This window comes from Anolis carolinensis, chromosome 2 (assembly GCF_035594765.1).
Source record: "Anolis carolinensis isolate JA03-04 chromosome 2, rAnoCar3.1.pri, whole genome shotgun sequence".
Classification (NCBI taxonomy): domain Eukaryota; kingdom Metazoa; phylum Chordata; class Lepidosauria; order Squamata; family Dactyloidae; genus Anolis; species Anolis carolinensis.
The window spans coordinates 35,280,425-35,289,566 of record NC_085842.1 but is presented as its reverse complement, the minus strand read 5'-3'; the positions used below and the strand labels follow the sequence as shown (position 1 = coordinate 35,289,566).

General features: G+C 40.1%; 1 long non-coding RNA gene across 1 annotated transcript; it reads right to left on the bottom strand.

Annotated features, from left to right (window-relative positions):
• Positions 1–189: 189 nt before the first annotated feature.
• LOC134297094 (uncharacterized) lies at positions 190–5,817 on the bottom strand. The gene is made up of 2 exons (XR_010003823.1): positions 5,183–5,817; positions 190–2,093 (listed from the first exon to the last, which is right to left on the bottom strand). It is a non-coding gene; the product is annotated as an uncharacterized LOC134297094 (long non-coding RNA).
• Between the last annotated feature and the right edge of the window lie 3,325 nt (positions 5,818–9,142).

The following is a 9,142-nucleotide window of genomic DNA, read 5'->3' as shown; positions in this document are numbered from 1 at the left end:
TAAAAAAAAAAAAAATACTGGTCGCCAGGTTTTGTTCATTTTCATGGTTTCCTCCCTTCAGTTGAAATTGTTCACATGCTTGTGTACTTCAGTGACCACTCTAACAATCACCATGTCAGACTACACAGAGAAGCCATTGAAATTCACAAGCATGTGGACAATTTCAACAGAAAGGAGGAATTTTTAAAAAAATTTTAACCAGTTTTTAAGGGGGTTTGGGAGAGCGTGGGTGCCCTCTCGGATATTCCAGGTTTATGGAGCCCGGAAAGAGGGCTTTGCAGACAGTGCCCTCAGAAGTCCTGGGACTTCTGAGGGAGCAGTCCAGATTCCGCCTACAGCTGGGTCTTGATTTCCAAAAGTTTTATATGAAACACAAAATATGGCTGTGGCGCAGGGCCGGGCTGGGCTGTGGCGCAGGCTGGTGAGCAGCCTGCTGTAATAAATCACTCTGACCATGAGGTCATGAGTTTGAGGCCAGCCTGTGGCGGGGTGAGCACCCGTCAATTAAAAAAAAATAGCCCCTGGTCGTTGCTGACCGAGCAACCTGAAAGATAGTTGCATCTATCAAGTAGGAAATAAGGTACCACTTATAAAGTGGGGAGGCAAATTTAACTAATTTACGACGTTGGAATGAGGAAGTGCCATCAGAGTGGATGATGAAGCAGCTGCTCCCCCCTGTGGCCAGAATCGAACATCCCCTCAGGAGAAGTTAAATTGCCTCTGCGTCTGTTTCTATCTTGGTTCTATGTGTATATGGGCATTGAATGTTTGCCCTATATGTATATAATGTGATCTGCCCTGAGTCCCCTTCGGGGTGAGAAGGGCGGAATATAAATACTGTAAATTAAAAAAATATATATATACAGGGGGTCTGTGGTTATCGGGGGCTCGCAAACACGGGAACCGGGGTACCCACGGAGCAAGGGTTGACTTGGGGGACAGTTGGGGTTATATGTTGGGGAAGGTAAGGAAGGCAACCCCGCTCTGAGGGCCGTGGGGACTACGGGGCTAGGTGGTTATCGGGGCCGGCTGCAAGATGCAAAAGAAGAGAGGAAAAGACACAGGAGACAAAAAGGATGCAAAGAATCAAAATATAGGATAACACACCACAATGCACATTTATTGAAGGGGTTATTTTTTGTAATAAAGGGAGAAGATAGAATGTATTCGGGATAATGGCAGCTGCTTCTGTGCTCCTCTGTACCTCCAATTGTCCGCATAACAGGTCAGCTGAACTCTGATCGCTGTGGTCTCAATTTCATAATTTTATTAATTTCGGTGCTCAACATCACCATCATTCCATAACACTGAGTCATGGAAATGAAAGTGGTATCAAATTGCACTAATTCTATAGCATAGATACACTCAATATAAGTGTTACCCATGGACAACAAACATGTTTAAGAATAAGATATTTATTATGGCATTCGGGTTTGTGGACTAGAATTCTCCGTTTAATGCAATGACAGATTATTCTAAATCGGCAGATATATAAACACACACACACAGAGAGAGAAATGCAATGGGTTCACAAGATTTGTAAACTGAAAGCTGAAATTTAGAAATGATGAACAGTGGTAGTAGTCTGAAGCTGAAGTAGACATGCATAGGCTTGAAACATACTTGTTATTACAGATTAAACATTTTTGAGCTATATTTTACAGTTTTATCACACCAGTTTATTGCCTTGCAGCAATGGTGTTAAGCAGATGGAAACAAATTCATATGGGAATAATAATTTTCAGACTTTTCTCCAATAGCACTAGGGTTGCACTTCATGTTTTAACATTCTCCCAGTCTTCTGCACTGCCTTGCTTGACCCTGCCTTCTTACTTGTGTCTGGCCTAAACAGTGTAGGTGTGATATTTAATGTTTTTTTTTTCCTTTTTATGCCACATTTGCACCTTTTCAAGGCTTCTTACAAATTAAGGGCACTGTATAATTGCAGCACCCTGGCGACCCACAATGGCAATTATGGCAAATATTTGTTTAAAAACCATGTGTAAAGCAAGATTACTTCACTTCTTGATGCCAGGGAGGAAGAGGAGAACGCTGCCCACTCACATCACATTATTGCCAGGATATCAGAACTGCTGTGGAAGGAAATGATTGCATTACAAACAGTAGCCAAACAGCAGCAATATGGAAGCTATTCATGAATTTTTCCTGACCATTAAAAATGTGAACCAATAACTATGGAAATGCTGTGCAACAACGTGAGAGTTTACTAAAGATAAATAAAGATGAATCATGGATCTACCCCAGTGCAATAGTTAAACAAATCTCTTGTGTGATTACGTCCTACATTTGTTTTTGGTTTTTTTTTTCTTTCCTTAAGAATCCTGCTGGCTTACTCTTTCTCTTACAAACAGGTAACAAGCAACAACTGCTAGAATCTCCTCTTCTACATGGATGTACAAAAAAAGTAGTCAGATACTAATTGTACAAGTTCTCCCATTTAAAAAGATGCGAGAGGCCTGTAATTGACATCATAGGTATACCTCAAATATGAGAGACAACATGAGAAAACACATCCAGAAAATCACATTGTCTGTATGATATTTTACTCTGTGGTTTTAACTGTTTTTAATTTACTGTTATGTATTTTATTTTATACATTATTTTAGTAGTTATACACTATTTTAAGTCTTTATCAACCAATCGGGTGTTGATAAATCGCTTCCTTCTCCTACCATTTCCGCTTGGGCTCCTTTTCTCTCCCTTCAGCTTCTCCTTCCTCCCTTCCTTAGGCTGTAAATTGTAATTTTTTATGATTTATAATATTCTTTTAGAGTTTATTGAAAAACCGCGAAACAGCGAATCCGTGAAAAGTGAACTGCGACATAGTGAGGGAACACTGTATATTTGTTTCGGGCTTGGGTACTCATGTAAGCCACCCCGAGTCCCCTCGGAGAGATGGAGACAAGTTATAAAAATAAAGCTATTATTATTATTATTATTATTATTATTATTATTACACAAGATACAGGGTCCCTCTTGTTTTCACTTTGGTAACCCTTATTTTAGTGGAAGAAAACAGTGTATTTTGCTTCTTTGTTGGCAGTTTACAGACACAAATGCATAATTAAAAGGAGAGTAGCCATATGCCTAGATTACAAAAGCCAGTCTTATGTTTGAAGGCATCTCCTCTTTCTCTGGTACTCAACATTTGGTCTTGCGGAAATTGTCAAATCTCATCTCCCTGAAAGAGTAGCAAACATAAAGACTGGAAGTCAAAGCCTAAGCATATATGGGCCAAACTTTGGAAGTTATTGTGTTGTTTGAATTGTTATTGTCAAATTATCTTTAAAGATTAAACATGCATACATATGCAAGAAGGGATAGCTGCTGAGCCCAAGTGTTGCTTGTCAACAGTAAACATCTGGACAGTAGACCGAGGATGTATTAACTCTGTAGAATGAATGCAATTTGGCACCACTTTAACTGCCATGGATACATGCAATGTAATCACAGGAGTTGTAATTTTACAAGGTATTTAGCCTTTTCTGCCATGAATGCTGGTGCCTCATAATAATAATAATAATAACAACTTTATTTATATCCCGCTCCATCTCCCCACAAGGACTTGAAGCAGCTCACAACAATAGAAAATCACAAAATACATAATGAAACAAGTAAATGTTTCAAATTAAATACACAACTGACAATAACGACATTAATCCAACCTTAATAGACAAAAAGACATCATACATGAATAAAACAAAATAAATAATGCATAATACTTACACTGTGCTATTCTTAGAACCTCCCCACCACTTTCCTAATTAATTCCCAATTAGATTTTTAATTATATTCTTCAATGTTCGATGTAAAACCATTTAGCCATTGTCAAAAACCTGTTTCCATAGCCATGTTTTTAGCTCTTTCCTGAAGGTTAATAGTGAGCGGGACTGTCTAATCTCTCTGGGAAGAGCGTTGCAGAGCCGCAGGCCACCACCGAGAAGGCCCTCTCTCTTGTCCCCACCAACCATGCTTGAAATGGAGGCAGAACTGAGAGGAGGGCCTCCCTGGCAGATCTTAGAGCCCATGCTGGTTTATAGGGGGAGATGGGGTCACGAAGATAGGCAGGACCCGAACCGTGTCCAAATCTAAGGACTCCATAATGCTGAGCCATGCCAGTTAAAGTGGCGTCAAACTGCATTCATTCCACAGTATAGATAAATCCTTAGCCTACCCAATAGTCTTAGCTCGGGAACAACTTTTAATCCATCCGTCTCATAGCATGAAATAAATGACAGCATGGCTGCTTTGCAGGGAAATAATGTAAAACAATTTAAATATCAAAATGACAACGCAAATTTGCATCAGGGCTGAAAAGCTCAACCTAGTATTGAGCAGGAAAAGGCCAATGAGATAAAGCAATAAACACAAGATTAATTTCTAATACTGATCTCATTAACATAGGACAAGAACAGGAATTCAAATGCTAGACCTCAAACTGGAGATCAGAAGATAATACCTATATTATAGAATGAATGCAGCTTGATACTACTTTCACTACAAAGGTAAAGGTTTCCCCTGACATTAAGTCCAGTCATGTCTGACTGGGGATTGGTGCTCATCTCCATTTCTAAGCCGAAGAGTCGGCGTTGTCCGTAGACACCTCCAAGTCATGTGGCCAGCATGACTGCATGGAGCGCCGTTACCTTCCCGCCAGAGCGGTACCTATTGATCTACTCACATTGGCATGTTTTCGAACTGCTAGGTTGGCAGGAGCTGGAGCTAACAGCGGCTGCTCACGCCGCTCCCGGGGTTTGAACCTGGGACCTTTTGGTCTCCAGCTCAGTGCTTTAACGCACTTCGCCACCGGGTCTTACTGCATTCACTACCCGGGCTCAATGTCATAGGAATCATAGCTTTACAATGTGCTTGGCTTTCTCTGACAAAGAGTGCTTGTAGCTTACCAAACTACAAATCCCATTAATCCAATGCATTGAGTCATGGCACTTTAAGTGGTGTCAAACCACATTAATTTTACAGTATAGATGCACCCCTAAAGATTGGCATCTTAATAACACAGAGAAATGTGTGGAGTGTCTATAATGAGGCAATAGAAAATGAAAAGCACTCAGAAATCTTTTTTCCCCTCCTACTTGTTAAGAGACAAGGCTTTTTCTGGTGTTCTTTCAAAAACAAGACATGCTTAGCAATGGTGAGATACCTCAATTACTGTTCCTGATTGTCTTAATCGTAGTTGCATTGGCAGCCGGCAGGAGCAGAAGGCATCTGTGCGTGGGCAAGGTCCCATCTGCTTTGTGTAGATTTCCAGGAAATGTTCCTCCAAACAGCTGATATAGTTTCAGCCTAAAGGGATGTCCCTGCAGTCAAAAAAAATTATCTTTCCAAGCAATGACTTGCGGTTTGCACTGAGGGTGGTTGCTGCAAGCTGCTTTGCATATCATTTCAACAGATAAGTGGCACAGAAACATTTCAAAGGAATGAAGAGATCTTAATACACTCATAGGCTGCAAAGAGGCCAGTGTTCTAGGATATTTTAGAGAATTAGAAGACAATATTTGGCAGCGACAGCTCGCTGATATCTTCGGAATCGTTTTCAAAATTACCGGAGTCTTGTTAAGACCAAGTTATTTTGAGACAAAATGGTAAAGTTGTGTTTTAAGGTACATCTGTAGAATGATTGCAGTGTGACGCTACGTTATCACTGCTCAATGCTATAGAATCATTGAAGTTTCACAAGGGTTTTGATGCTGGTGCATGTTCATGCCTCACCAAATTGCATCTCCTAGGATTCTATGGCATTGGACAGTTCTTGCCACCAGGAAGTTCTTCCTAATGTTTAGGTGGAATCCCTTTCCCTGCAATTTAAAACTATTGCTCCATGTCTTAGTCTTCAGAACAGAAAACAAACATGCCTCCTGCTCACTGTGACATCTTTTCAGATATTTAAACATGGCTATCATGTTGTTATCGAGAAATTGATCTCCTTATGATTAAACACGAACTAACAGAGATAAATTAAAAATAAATTAATTTTATTTTTTTCTTTTAACCAATTTCGCAAAGTCGAAATACCGCTCCTCCCCTTGTTTATGAAATCCACCTGTATGAAATTGTACAAACTATATCATGAAGAGTCGGAAGTGGCTGAATGAATAAACAACAAATATCAAATTAAATTAATCCTTATTGATCTAAAACTACAGATTTGTAAAACTGACTTGTCCAGTCTCATGCCTTGAGACTTGGCTAATGTATTAAAGCCTGAAGGTGCCAGAGTCCCGTTGATGGAATTTCTATTGTGCTTCTGTGAACCAAATCTCCTTATCATTGATAAATCTCCTTCCTGTTAATAAATCCTTTTCTGTGTGTTGGGAAACTTCCTGGCTTCCATTGATGAAACTGAGAATATTCACTGATTTGGATCAGCGTAACTGCTGTGAGCGAGACCAGCCCATTATTCAATCAAATAATCCCAAGCATCCTTTTGTGTTTTCCAAACTCTTTGTGTTTACCTGGACTGGACATTAAATTAATCAAGGGGCAATTCACATTTGATGTCAACCCATTCCTGGATTCACATCCCTCATGGGGGTGGACCTTTAAAAAGCCTTGGACTTTAAACCACCCATCCACAACTGTTCTCCCCCCCCGCCCCCCCGCCACGAGGGGAGCTCCAGCCAATGACATCAGGAGAAATCCACAGCCAACTGAAACCAAGATCCAAACTGGGCTGGCTTTCCAGACAATTAGGGGAGGGTGCAGGTGTTTTGAAGGACTGTCAAATGCTTTGTATTTCCCTGCATGCTTTATGCCAGTTATTTTGAGTGCAGACTCTGTACTTTCATCCTTTCTGGATGGAAAGAATAAACTTTTGTTCGTTTTGCCTTCAAACCTGGTTCGTATCTTGATCTAGCCTTTGGAGAAGCAATGTATGCCAGGCTCTGAATCTGAGTGTTAGCAATTAGCTGAAATCGCTCATCAATTGCCTCTTTTAGCATTGTTTTCTCCAAGCTAAACAAATCCTGCTCCCTTAGCCATTTCTCATCAGCCTTGGTTTCCAAATGCTTTGATAATTTTGATCGCCCTTCTCTGGACACCTTCCAGCTTGTCCATATCCTTCTTGAATTGTGGTGCCCAGAACTGGACACAGTAATATTCCAGGTGAGTTTTGACCAAAGCAAAATGGAGTGGGACTATGACTTCCCTCGATCTAGACATTATATTTTTATTCTTGCAGCCTAGCTTTTTTTTAGAAGACACATCACACTGTTGACTCTTGCTCATTTTGTGGTCTACTAAACCGCTGCCATATAACCCAGATTATCAAAGCAGTTAATCCACATTATTTGAACTGGATTTGAAGACTCCTAGATCCTAACCCCCAAACCTGTCCTCAACTTATACATGAGGTCAAATAATACATTATTATATACAGAAATTCCCAAACCAAGAAGCCAACAATTCTCATGGACACATTCCAAAAATTTATTTCAAGCTAACCATGTGAACCTCCTGATATTATTCGACTTTAAGACACAGAAACCCTTTGTCTGTACAGTCAATGAGGAAGAATGTTGGGACCTGTATTCAAATGACGTTTGAAGGGCTAAATTGTGCCCATACAGTAAACATGAGGACAGTAAACAAATTTGCAGAAGTAACACTCATTACTGCCTTGAAGGGAAGAATTTAAATAGTCTGGGGAAAGGACTTCTAAAAAATAGTACAAATTTAGAGACTTTTTAAAAATAGGGCAAATTTTATCTTGGGGTTCTTCTACAATGTAGAATTAATGTAATTTGGCTCCACCTTAACTGCTATGGCTCAATGATCTTGAATCCCGGGATTTGTAGTTTGGCGAGGCAAGAGCACTCTTTGGCAGAGAAGGATAAAGACACTGTAAAACTATAACCCCCAGGATTCCATAGCATTGAGCTAGGGCAGTTAAAGTGGTTTCAGACTGTGTTAATTCTACAGTTGGATATACCCTTAGAATAAAATCAGACCTCGTATGTGTTTCAGATTCTCAATTATCTTCTCGCATAATGATTATTAAATTCTGCGTTCACTTTTGATATTGATGCAATTTGATACCACTGCAAGTTCAACAGTACTTACAAATCAAGGGAGTTGTCATTTTACAAGTTCTTTTGCCCTCCCCAAGAAACAGTGCAGGTGCCTCACGAAACTACAACTCCCAGGATCCCATACCATTTAACCATGGTAGGGAGAGTGGTATCAAACTAGATTAATTCTACAGTGTGGAGACAAACTTAGAAGGCATGCTGAACACTTGATATTATTTGTAAGAGGAAGACAGAGAAAAGTACAATGCAGAAGAATGTTTTGATGACATTAGTTGCCTCTATTTGTTAAATAATTCATCTGCAGTCTGAATTCAGATAGAACAATGTTCTGCATTTGCTCAGACTGGAAAGAATGCTGAAAATGACTTAGCAACAACTTTCCTCCATCTAGTGGCAAGATTGAGCAGTACAGTATCTGTTTCCTTTGTCAGCAATGAACACAAGACTGAGGATGACTAGGTCTTCCACAATCCCTAAGCATGGTTTTTTTTTCCTACTAATGATTATTATGTGCATACCATGTCAGAACTGATGCATCAGAATAAGGGGTTTAAGAACTTCCTGGGTTGCATCTACACTGTAGACATTAATGCGCTTTGACAGTATTTTCATTGCCATGGCGCAATGCTTCGGCTTAGAAATGGAGAGAAGCACCAACCCCCAGAATCGAACACGACTGGACTTAACATCAGGGGAAATCTTTACCTACTATATATATATTATAATAGTATATATTATACATAATAAACCTTATATATATATGTCGGGTGGTGGTGGTGTATATACATACACACTGTATGTATGTATATATATAAGAGCCGGCGTTGTCTGTAGACACCTCCAAGGTCATGTGGCCAGCATGACTGCATGAAGCACTACTACTTTCTCACCGGAGCGGTATCTATTGATCTACTCACATTTGCATATTTTCAAACTGCTAAGTTGGCAGAAGTTGAGGCTAACAGCAGAAGCTCACCCCGCTCCCCGGAATCGAACCGCTGACCTTTCAGTCAGCAAGTTCAGCAGCTCAGCAGTTTAATCTGCTGCACTACCAGGGGCTCTGATATTATACC